At 45.8% G+C, this 9,313-nt stretch overlaps 1 protein-coding gene across 1 annotated transcript in view; it reads right to left on the reverse strand.

The window, feature by feature from the left end:
* The window catches only part of CTU1 (cytosolic thiouridylase subunit 1), a 158,247-nt gene that overhangs the window by 128,092 nt on the left and 20,842 nt on the right, over window positions 1–9,313 (reverse strand). The gene's annotated exons all lie outside the window — the stretch shown is intronic.

Genomic DNA, 9,313 nt, shown 5'->3' on the forward strand with positions numbered 1-9,313 from the left:
AACCCTGCTAGGCTGTGCCCGCCTCCGCCTCCCCTGCCCATGGGAGTGGCGGGTGCCCCTCCAGGGTCCACCTCGCCCAGCCCAGACCCCCAGGGTGCTCTGCCCCATAGATGGGAGGCAACTGCCCAGGGTGCAGGGGCAGTGAAGGCGCTGCTGGCTGACGGACATGCCCCATCCTGGGGAGGGAGGGTGAGTGTGTCAGGGAGGGGACAACTCTGCAGTTGTCAGAGGTGGGGCTGGAGCAGCACAGGTTTCCTCTGGTTACAAACTACTCCTAGGTGCATACCCAACAGAAATGCATACAAATGTTCTTCAAATATACAGAAGAATGTTCATAGCAGCACTAATTGTAATGACTGAAAATAAAACCTACTCAATACCAATCAACAGTAATACAGATAAATAAATTATGGATTATTTCTGCAATGGAAGAAGCAAATAATGACTCCAAACAACATGTATGAATCTTAGAAATATAATGTTGAGTGAAAGAACCCAGGTACAGAAAGTACATACTATGTGATGTACTTGATATAAGGTTTAGAAACACACATAACTAATCTTTGGTGTTCAAAGTCCAGATACTGGTGACTAGTGGGGCAGAGGTCAGGGGCTGGTGGTTAGTAACGACTAGAAGGGGGCATTAGGGAGTTCTGGGAGATTCTGGTAAGGATCTGTTCTTTGGGGATTTTGTTTGTTTGTTTTTGTTTTGTTTTTGAGACAGAATCTCTCTGTCACCCAGGCTGGAGTGCAGTGGTGCCATCATGACTCACTGCAGCCTTGACCTCCCTGGTTCAAGCCATCTTTCCACGGCAGCCTCCAGAGTAGCTGGGACTACAGGCGTGCACCATCACGCCTAAGTAATTTTTTTAGTTTTGTGTAGAGACATGGTCTCTGCATGTTGGCCAGGCTGGTTTTGAACTCCTGGGCTCAAGCGATCCTCCTGCCTCAGCCTCCCAGAGTGCTGGAACTATAGGCATGAGCCACTGCACCTAGCCCAGGATCTTTTTTTTTTGATCTGGCTACTAATTGCTCAGATGTCATCACTCTGTGAAAATTTTTTTGGTAAAGCACTTGTGATGTGTTCCCTTTTCTACATGCATGTTACTTTTTAATCAAATTTACATTAATATTTTTATAAATTATCCTTGTTAGTATCTAGCTCTGATCTCCAAACTGTCAGCTTCCCCAGGTCAGGAACTGTACTATGTCCAGCCCTGTATTTTTAGAGTCCAGCCTTGGACACAGCACATGAAGTGTACTCAGTAAATCTTTGAAATGACCTGAACTCAATCCAGGTGGGAACCACAAGGTTGGACTCTGATGAGGCCTCACAAGTTACATTTCCAGCCCAGGCCTCTCTCCTAAGCTCTAATCTCCTATATTCTCCTGCACATCTCTCCCCGAATGACCTGCAGGCTCCATGCTTTTAATGCACCCCAAACTGGACTCATCTTTCCTTAAGCCTGGTTGTCTTCCAGGTTTGCCATCCAGAGGTGTGAGGATTCCCATCTGCAGTCACGGCACCTGGTACTCAATGCCTGGGGGTCTTAGTTTGTTTGGGTTACTATAGCCAACTACCATAAACTGGGTGGCTTATAAACAATAGAAATTTATTTCTCACAGTTCTAGAGTCTAGAAAGTCCAAGATCAAGGGACCAGCAGATTCCATGTCTGATGAGGGCTCATTTTCTGATTCATAGACAATGCCTTCTCGCTGTGTCCTCACATGGTAGAAAGGCAGGGAAGGGAGCTCTCTCAGGTCGCTTTTATAAGGGCACTAATCCCATTCATGGGGGCTTCACCCTCATGACCTAATCACCTACCAAAGGCCCCACCTTCAAATACCATCACACTGGTGATTAGGCTTCAACACATGAATATGGGGGGACATAAGCATTCAGTCTATCTCAATGAGCAAGGAGAGCATAACACCCCTGTGCCGAGTTCTAACCTCCCACCAAGACAAAATTTCTGGCCTACATTCATGGTTTCTTGTGAAACAGGCCTCCTTACCTTCCCTAATCTCTCAGATCCCAATTTAGGTTCCTCTGCCTGTTCCTCTAAGAGGCCACTGTTTAAACCACTTCCTGAATCTGGTGAGTTTATACCTCTTCCTCCTCCTCCTCCCTTCTCCTGGCTCCCTCTCCTCTGGGGACTGTGAGCTCCACTGGCCACAGTATGAAATACCTCAAGGCCCAAGTACAAGGTCTTCTCCAGCATGAAGCATCCTTCAACTTCGCACTACCCTGGGACGAATCTGGAACTCCCCCCTCTGGGATCCCACAGGCTCCCATCCATCTCTCCACCACAGCTATACTCCCAGGATCTAGAATCTGTTAAAATTGTCTTAACGAAGGCAGCAGAAGGCAGCAATTAAAATTTTTCACTTCCTTCACAGTAGCCAAAAATTGGAAGCAACCCAAATGTCCATCAACTAATGAAGGAATAAACAAAATCTGGTACATTCCTGCAATGCATATCATTCAGACATAAAGATGGACCGAAGTACGGATACGTGCTACAACGTGTATGAACTTAGAAAACATCACACCAAGTGAAAGAAGCCAGACACTAAAGATCACGTACCATATGATTCCATTGATATGAAATGTCTAGAATAGGAAATACATTTCTGGAGGCAGAAAGCAGGTTGGTGGTTGCCAGGGGCTTCGAGGACGGCAGTGACTGTTTAGTGAGTACATGCTTTCCTTTTGGGGTAATGAAAATGTTTAGAACCAAACAGAGGTTGTGGTTACACAACGTTGTGCATGTACTGAATGCTACCGAGTTGTTCACTTTAACATGTTCATTGTATGTAACGTGATTTTACGTCAAAAAAAATAATAATAATAATTTAAGCTTTCAAGTCAGATCTCCAGCATCTGAACACCTGCCTCACCACTGAACCTCCTGCTACTTCCATTTGCTTATCTGTTAAATGGGGATAATAGCACCACTTAGTTCACTGGTTCATCCTGAGGATTCAATGAATCAATGCTTGACAGAGTGGCTGGTGCATGCCAAGCCCCCAGCTCTTGGGGGCTGGTCAAAGTGAACTCAGCCACTAGCCAAATTCTTCAAGGTAATGATTCGATTCACTGAATGACCTGCAGGTTTCCAGCTATATCCTTGTGGCACCAGGCTTTTCACTTGCACCCCGATTACATGGCTGACCCTGTGGTCACAGGGAAAACTGACGTGCAAGATAGTAAAAGTGAAGTATAAAGTCTATTTTTTTTTTTTGAGATGGAGTTTCACTCTTGTTGCCCAGGCTGGCATGCAATGGCACGATCTCAGCTCACTGCAACCTCCGCCTCCCGGATTCAAGCAATTCTCCTGCTTCAGCCTCCCAGGTAGCTGGGATTACAGGCACCTGCCACCACACCCAGCTAATTTTTTGTATTTTTAGTACTCTCAGGGTTTCACCATGTTGGCCAGGCTGGTCTTGAACTCCTGACCTCGGGTGATCTGCCCACCTCAGCCTCTCAAAGTGCTAGGACTACAGGCATGAGTCACAGTGCCCGTCCATATAAAGCCTATTTTAAGTCTCCATGGCCAGAGTTTTGTTCCACTTCTCCCTTTCCCTCTTCACCCATTCCTGTAAGTCACCAAGTTCCTGGCCTGTCCCCTTCCCCTTACTCTCAGATCCAGATCCCATCTTGACCCCTCTTCCCCAGAACATGGCAAAAGCCTCCTCCCCAGCCTCTGGGCTCCAGTCCCACCACAACCAGCCCATCACCAAAACCATCAGCAATGGGAGATTTCTAATACTCACCTCTAACCCTGTATCTTTCTTGCTAAATATCCTCCCATGCCTGCCCCTTTGCTTCAAGATGACGTTCTGACTCTAGTGAGAGTTATTCAAGCTTTTCCCAGGCCAGGAACAGTGGCTCATGCTTGTAATCCCAGCACTTTGGGAGGCTGAGGCAAGAGGATTGCTTGAGGCCAGGAGTTAACACCAGCCTGAGCAACATAGAGAGACCCTGTTTCTACAAAAGCAAAGAACAATTAGACAGGTGTGGTGGCACGCACTTATAGTCCCAGCTACTTGGGAGGCTGAGGTGGGAGGATCCCCTGAGCCAGGCGTTCAAGGTTATAGTGAGCTAGATCACGCCACTGCACTCCAGCCTGGGTAACAAAGTGAGCCCTTGTCTAAAAAAAAAAAAAGGCCTGGTGTGGTGGCTCACGCCTGTAATCCCAGCACTTTGGGAGGCTGAGGCAGGGAGATCATAAGGTCAGCAGTTTGAGACCAGTCTGGCCAACATGGTGAAACTCCGTCTCTACTAAAAATACAAAAATTAGCTAGGCGTGGTGGCATGCACCTGTAGTCCCAGCTACGTGAGGGGCTGAGGCAGGAGAATCACTTCAACCCGGGAGGCAGGGGTTGCAGTGAGCTGAGATCGCACCACTGCACTCCAGCCTGGGCAACGGAGCAAGACTCTTTCTCAAAAAACAAAACAAAACAAAACAAAAAATAACTTTTTACAATCTCACCCTCAGCTACCACCCCTCACACATCTCAGCCACATCCTAGAGATTGCATGTCCCTCTGTGCCTCTCCATGCTTCATTCATGTGGTTCTGTCTCTTTGCAATATTGTCCCCTGCCCTCCTTCTTTGCAGCACACACTCATCCTTTGAGAGCTGGTTCAAACATCACCTCCTCAGACAAGCTGCATTCCCTACCCTGTCCCCTCTCCCAGCCCCTGTACTTTCCCACAGCTTGGATTAGAGCAGTTTATCAACTGCTGTTGGTTCTTGACTTTGCGGCACAAAAGAATTTGAGAGCGAGTCCAAAGTAAGAGTAGGCAAAGAAGTTTATTACAAAGCGAAAGTACACCCTGAGAGGCAGAGGGAGGGAGAGACAGCCTCTAGCATCTCAAGGTAATTCCTTTTATGGGAACTATACATACATATTCATAAAATATTGGTGAGTCCAGCATGAAAAGCATGTACTCAGCATCTATGTGCTCTAACACGCATTGCATGTATCATTAGCATATAAAATCTCCACCTAGGGGTGCATTTTCTACTATTCAAATGAGGAAAAGGTCACTATAAGCTAAACTTTGAACATAGCTGCACACGCAGAGCCCTGGAGAAGTTCCCAGCTCCCCCAAGGCAGGAATTTGTAGCTCACAGCTTCCTGGGTTTTTGGTGTTGATTGGCTGGAGACTGGGGAAACTACACCATGAATAAGTGGCTTTTGTTCTCTTTCCCAGGCCATATTAACAGGAACTTGCAACCATCTGGTGGTCTGCTTGTATCCTGTAGGACTGTTTATCTTGCAAGAGTTAGGTGCTGACTCACGAGAGTGCAAACCAAAGAATCTGCTTCGAAAGGGATCCATGGGGCTTTGCGCAAGGATACAAGTCAGTATGGCCTCCTAACCTTACTTATCCTGCCTCACAACCTCAACGATATTCATATTCTGGCATTTGGGGCTAGACAATTCTTTGGTGGTGGTGGTTAGGGGAGGGTGTGGCAGGTCAGGTCTCCCTAACCGCTGAACAGGCAGGCCTCCATAACAACTGTTTCAGCACTGACTGAGTGGTGAAGTTAAATATTAAAAGCTGACAGAGCCAGAGCCCTCATACAAAGGCTGGAATGTAACAAAAGCCCACCAAGAATTTTGCCCAGGCCTTTTCTGGGCCTTGGGCATGACAAGATAATGAAGGAATTCTTAACAGGACCCATTTAGGATTAAACAAGTTTTATTGGGGGGTCTGAAGAAACTCCTCAAGCCTCCACAAACAAGTTTATTGGGGGTCTGAAGGAACTCCCCAAACCTCCATGATTTAGCAGGAGACAAGATAAGGGTAATCACCCCAGCACCTGGACTCATTTAGTTTAAATAAATTTACTGAGGCTACAGAGGAAGATCTTCAGGCCTGACATCTTAGTTACAGATTGGAAGAAGTTAATCGCTTACGTCCAGATGAATGCACTCTTACATGTAGACAAATAGCTTAGAAGGTATATGAGCTCTGGAAAACTTTGTAATTTTGAGTTGGTCTGGCAATATTTTCCAGATCTTCTCCCTGTGCCCAGTTACAGAAATAAACTCCCTTCTCTCCCAGTTCATCTGCATCTTGTCATTGGGCTAAGAGAATAAGCAGCCTGACCCTTGGTTTGGTCCAGGAACAAAGGTGCATTGTCAGATGTTAGCAGCGTCTCTAGGTTGTACACACAAGATGTCAGTAGCTCCCCTAGTCCAGTTTTGACAACCAAAAAAGGACTCCAGATATTGTCAGGTGTCTATCAGGGTGCAAAAAAGCACCAAATTGAGAAACACTGAACTAGAGCCTTCCTCCTCTGTATTCACATAGATACTTGAACAAAATGAACTTTCTCTAGTTCTTCTTTTCAAGTTCACTACGAAAACCACTATGTTGCCCAATTTCTTTTTTTTTGAGACACAGGCTGGCTCCATCACTCAGGCTGGAGTGCACTGGTGTGATCGTGGCTCACTGCAACCTCCGCCTCCCGGGTTCAAGCAATTCTCCTGTCTCAGCCTCCCAAGTAGCTGGGACTACAGGTGCCTGCCACCACGCCCAGCTAATTTTTGTATTTTTAGTAGAGACGGGGTTTCACCTTGTTGATCAGGTGGTCTCGAACTCCTGACCTCAGGTGATCCACCCGCCTCAGCCTCCCAAAGTGTTGGGATTACAGGCGTGAGCCACCGCGTCCAGCCGTTGCCCAATTTCAAAACAATTTAGTGCATTTGAAGAAGTTTATCGCAAAGCAAAAGTACACCCTGAGAGGCAGACGGAGGGAGAGACAGCCCCTAGCATCTCAAGGGTCTCAAGACCCCCAGTAAAACTTGTTTAATCCTAAACGGGTCCTGTTAAGAATTCCTTTGTTATCACATTTATGAAGAAGGTCTTGAGAAATCCTGAGGTTCTAATTTCTTTGTTTTCCAAACTTTTCCTGCATGCCTACTACATGCTACACCAATACAGGAGTTAAGAAGGAATGACTTAGGCCCAGAGCAAGGACATGGGAGTCCTTGGTAAGGCTTTTCTTTTTAATGAAAAGCAGCCCCAAATCAGTTTCTAACAAAGAGCAGCCTGCAACCTGGGAGCTTGCATGAGTGAATGACGGCAGGAACTAAGGACTGGACATTTTCAAGATGGCCGCTCCATCTTCCCTTCTCTGTCACATGTGCTGTAAGGAGCAGACAAGATGGCACTGATCAACTGGAAAGTCCATTTGCATAAGAAGATTAGGGTGGGGTTACCAGCCTTCCTTGTGTGCTATTTAAACATTATACCCAATCAAACCAATCTATGAGCCTTATGTGAATCAGACACCACCTCCTCAAACCTGACTATAAAACTCGCAGCATTCACCACCAGATGGTCTTTTTTTCTGTTCCAAGACCCCTTCCTCTTTAGAGGAAGCAGTTTCTCTTTCTCTTCTCTTCTACCCATTAAACCTCCACTCCTAAAATCCTTATGTGTTTCTGTGTCCTAAATTTTCCTGGCATGTGCCAGCAGAACCCCATGTTTATACCCCAAGTAACCTAGCTGCTTCAGCTCCTCCAAGAGCATCAAAAGGAAGAAGATACAGTCCCTGGCTCATATGAAAATATAAACTTAGACACATTAAAATTTTAAAGAGTTTATTTGAGCTGACATTCATGAATCCAGAAGTGCCAAACCATCCAGTGGGCACACAAGGAAAACTTTTATAAGGTATTCCTGAAATCAAAACAAAGAAAATAGTTTCATTTGGTTAAAGGGGAACGGTAGCCTTAAAGTTTGTAATTAGAGGTCAACTGGCAGTTTCTGATTGGTAAAGTCTCTACTTAGAGGTTAGTAGGCAGTTTCGATTGGTTAAGCCTAAGTTTCATTTTTCTAGGATATGACCATTCACTTTGAGTTAGGTTTGAATTTGCTTACTTGGAAACAAAGGCCTTGGAGCCATCTCAGCCTAACGGCTTCCCAGTTAGTTATTTTGACAATTGGGAGAGCTCAAGTTCATGGGGTAAGGTTTGGGAAAGGGACAGAAATAGGTAACTTACTGAAACACAGTATGATAAGGTTCCTATAAAGATGGCAAAGGATATAAATTATGGGGATAATTATGGCCTAGGGTCTGGGGACCCAAGGGCAAGAGCTTTCAGGGATGGGAAAGAAGTTAGAAAAGCCTTCTCAGAGGAAGCCCCTTTCTAACTGCACCTTGAAGGGAAAGCAAGAGCCGGCAAGCAGAGAAGCGAGGAAAAGCAGTTTAGGTACTGATAATATCAATTACAAAGCAAGGAGGTAGAAGAGGGGCTGGCAGATGTTTAGGTAATAGCAGTCAGTCTGCTACAGCTAGGGTAAAGGGAACAAAGTCAGGTCCCCTCTCGGGAAGTCTATCTGGGGCCTGCTCTGCAAGCTGTAAGGGCCATGAAGTAAGGCCCTGGAGGGTGAACATCATCCTTCAGTCTGTCACATTAAAAAAAAAAAATCTGCACATAAATAAGGCAAGATTTTATCCAAAACAATTATTCCAATAAAGGGAGAAGAATCTTTGCAGCAGTGGAAGGGGAACTGCTGCAACAGGGAGGTGGAGACTGTTGTAATAGGGAGTGGAGGTCTCCCATGTACCATAAAACAAAACCAAAAAGTGAGCTTCTATTCTAGTGGCACAGTCAAACCATAAACAAAAATATCATTAGCAAATGATATTTAGCACAAAGTGTTTTTGTTACAGGAAAGGGGTTCTGATCCAGACCCCAAGAGAGGATTCTTGGATCTCTTGCAAGAAAGAATTCAGGGCTATTCCATAGAGTAACGTGGAAGCAAGTTTATTAAGAAAGTAAAAGAAGAGAAGAATGATTACTTCATAGAGCAGCCCCGAGGGCTGCTGGTTGCCCATTTTTATGGTTATTTCTTGATGACACGCTAAACAAAGGGTGAATTATTCATGCCTCCCCTTTTTAGACCATATAGTGTAACTTCCTGACGTTGCCATGGCATTTGTGAACCGTCATGGTGCTGGTACGAGTGTAGCAGTGAGGATGACCAGAGGTCACTCTCATTGTCATCTTGGTTTTGGTGGGATTTGGCTGGCTTCTTTTTTTTTTTTTTTTCCTTTTGAGTCAGAGTCTCACTCTGTTGCCCAGGCTGGAGTGCAGTGGTGCAATCTCGGCTCACTGCAACCTCCACCTCGCGGGTTCAAGCGATTCTCCTGCCTCAACCTCCCAAGTAGCTGCGGTTACAGGTGCCTGCCACCACGCCCAGCTAATTTTTGTATTTTTAGTAGACAGGGTAGGGTTTCGCCATGTTGGCAGGCTGGTCTCAAACTCCTGACCTCAGGTAATC

The sequence above is a fragment of the Gorilla gorilla genome, chromosome 20 (assembly GCF_029281585.2).
Source record: "Gorilla gorilla gorilla isolate KB3781 chromosome 20, NHGRI_mGorGor1-v2.1_pri, whole genome shotgun sequence".
Classification (NCBI taxonomy): domain Eukaryota; kingdom Metazoa; phylum Chordata; class Mammalia; order Primates; family Hominidae; genus Gorilla; species Gorilla gorilla.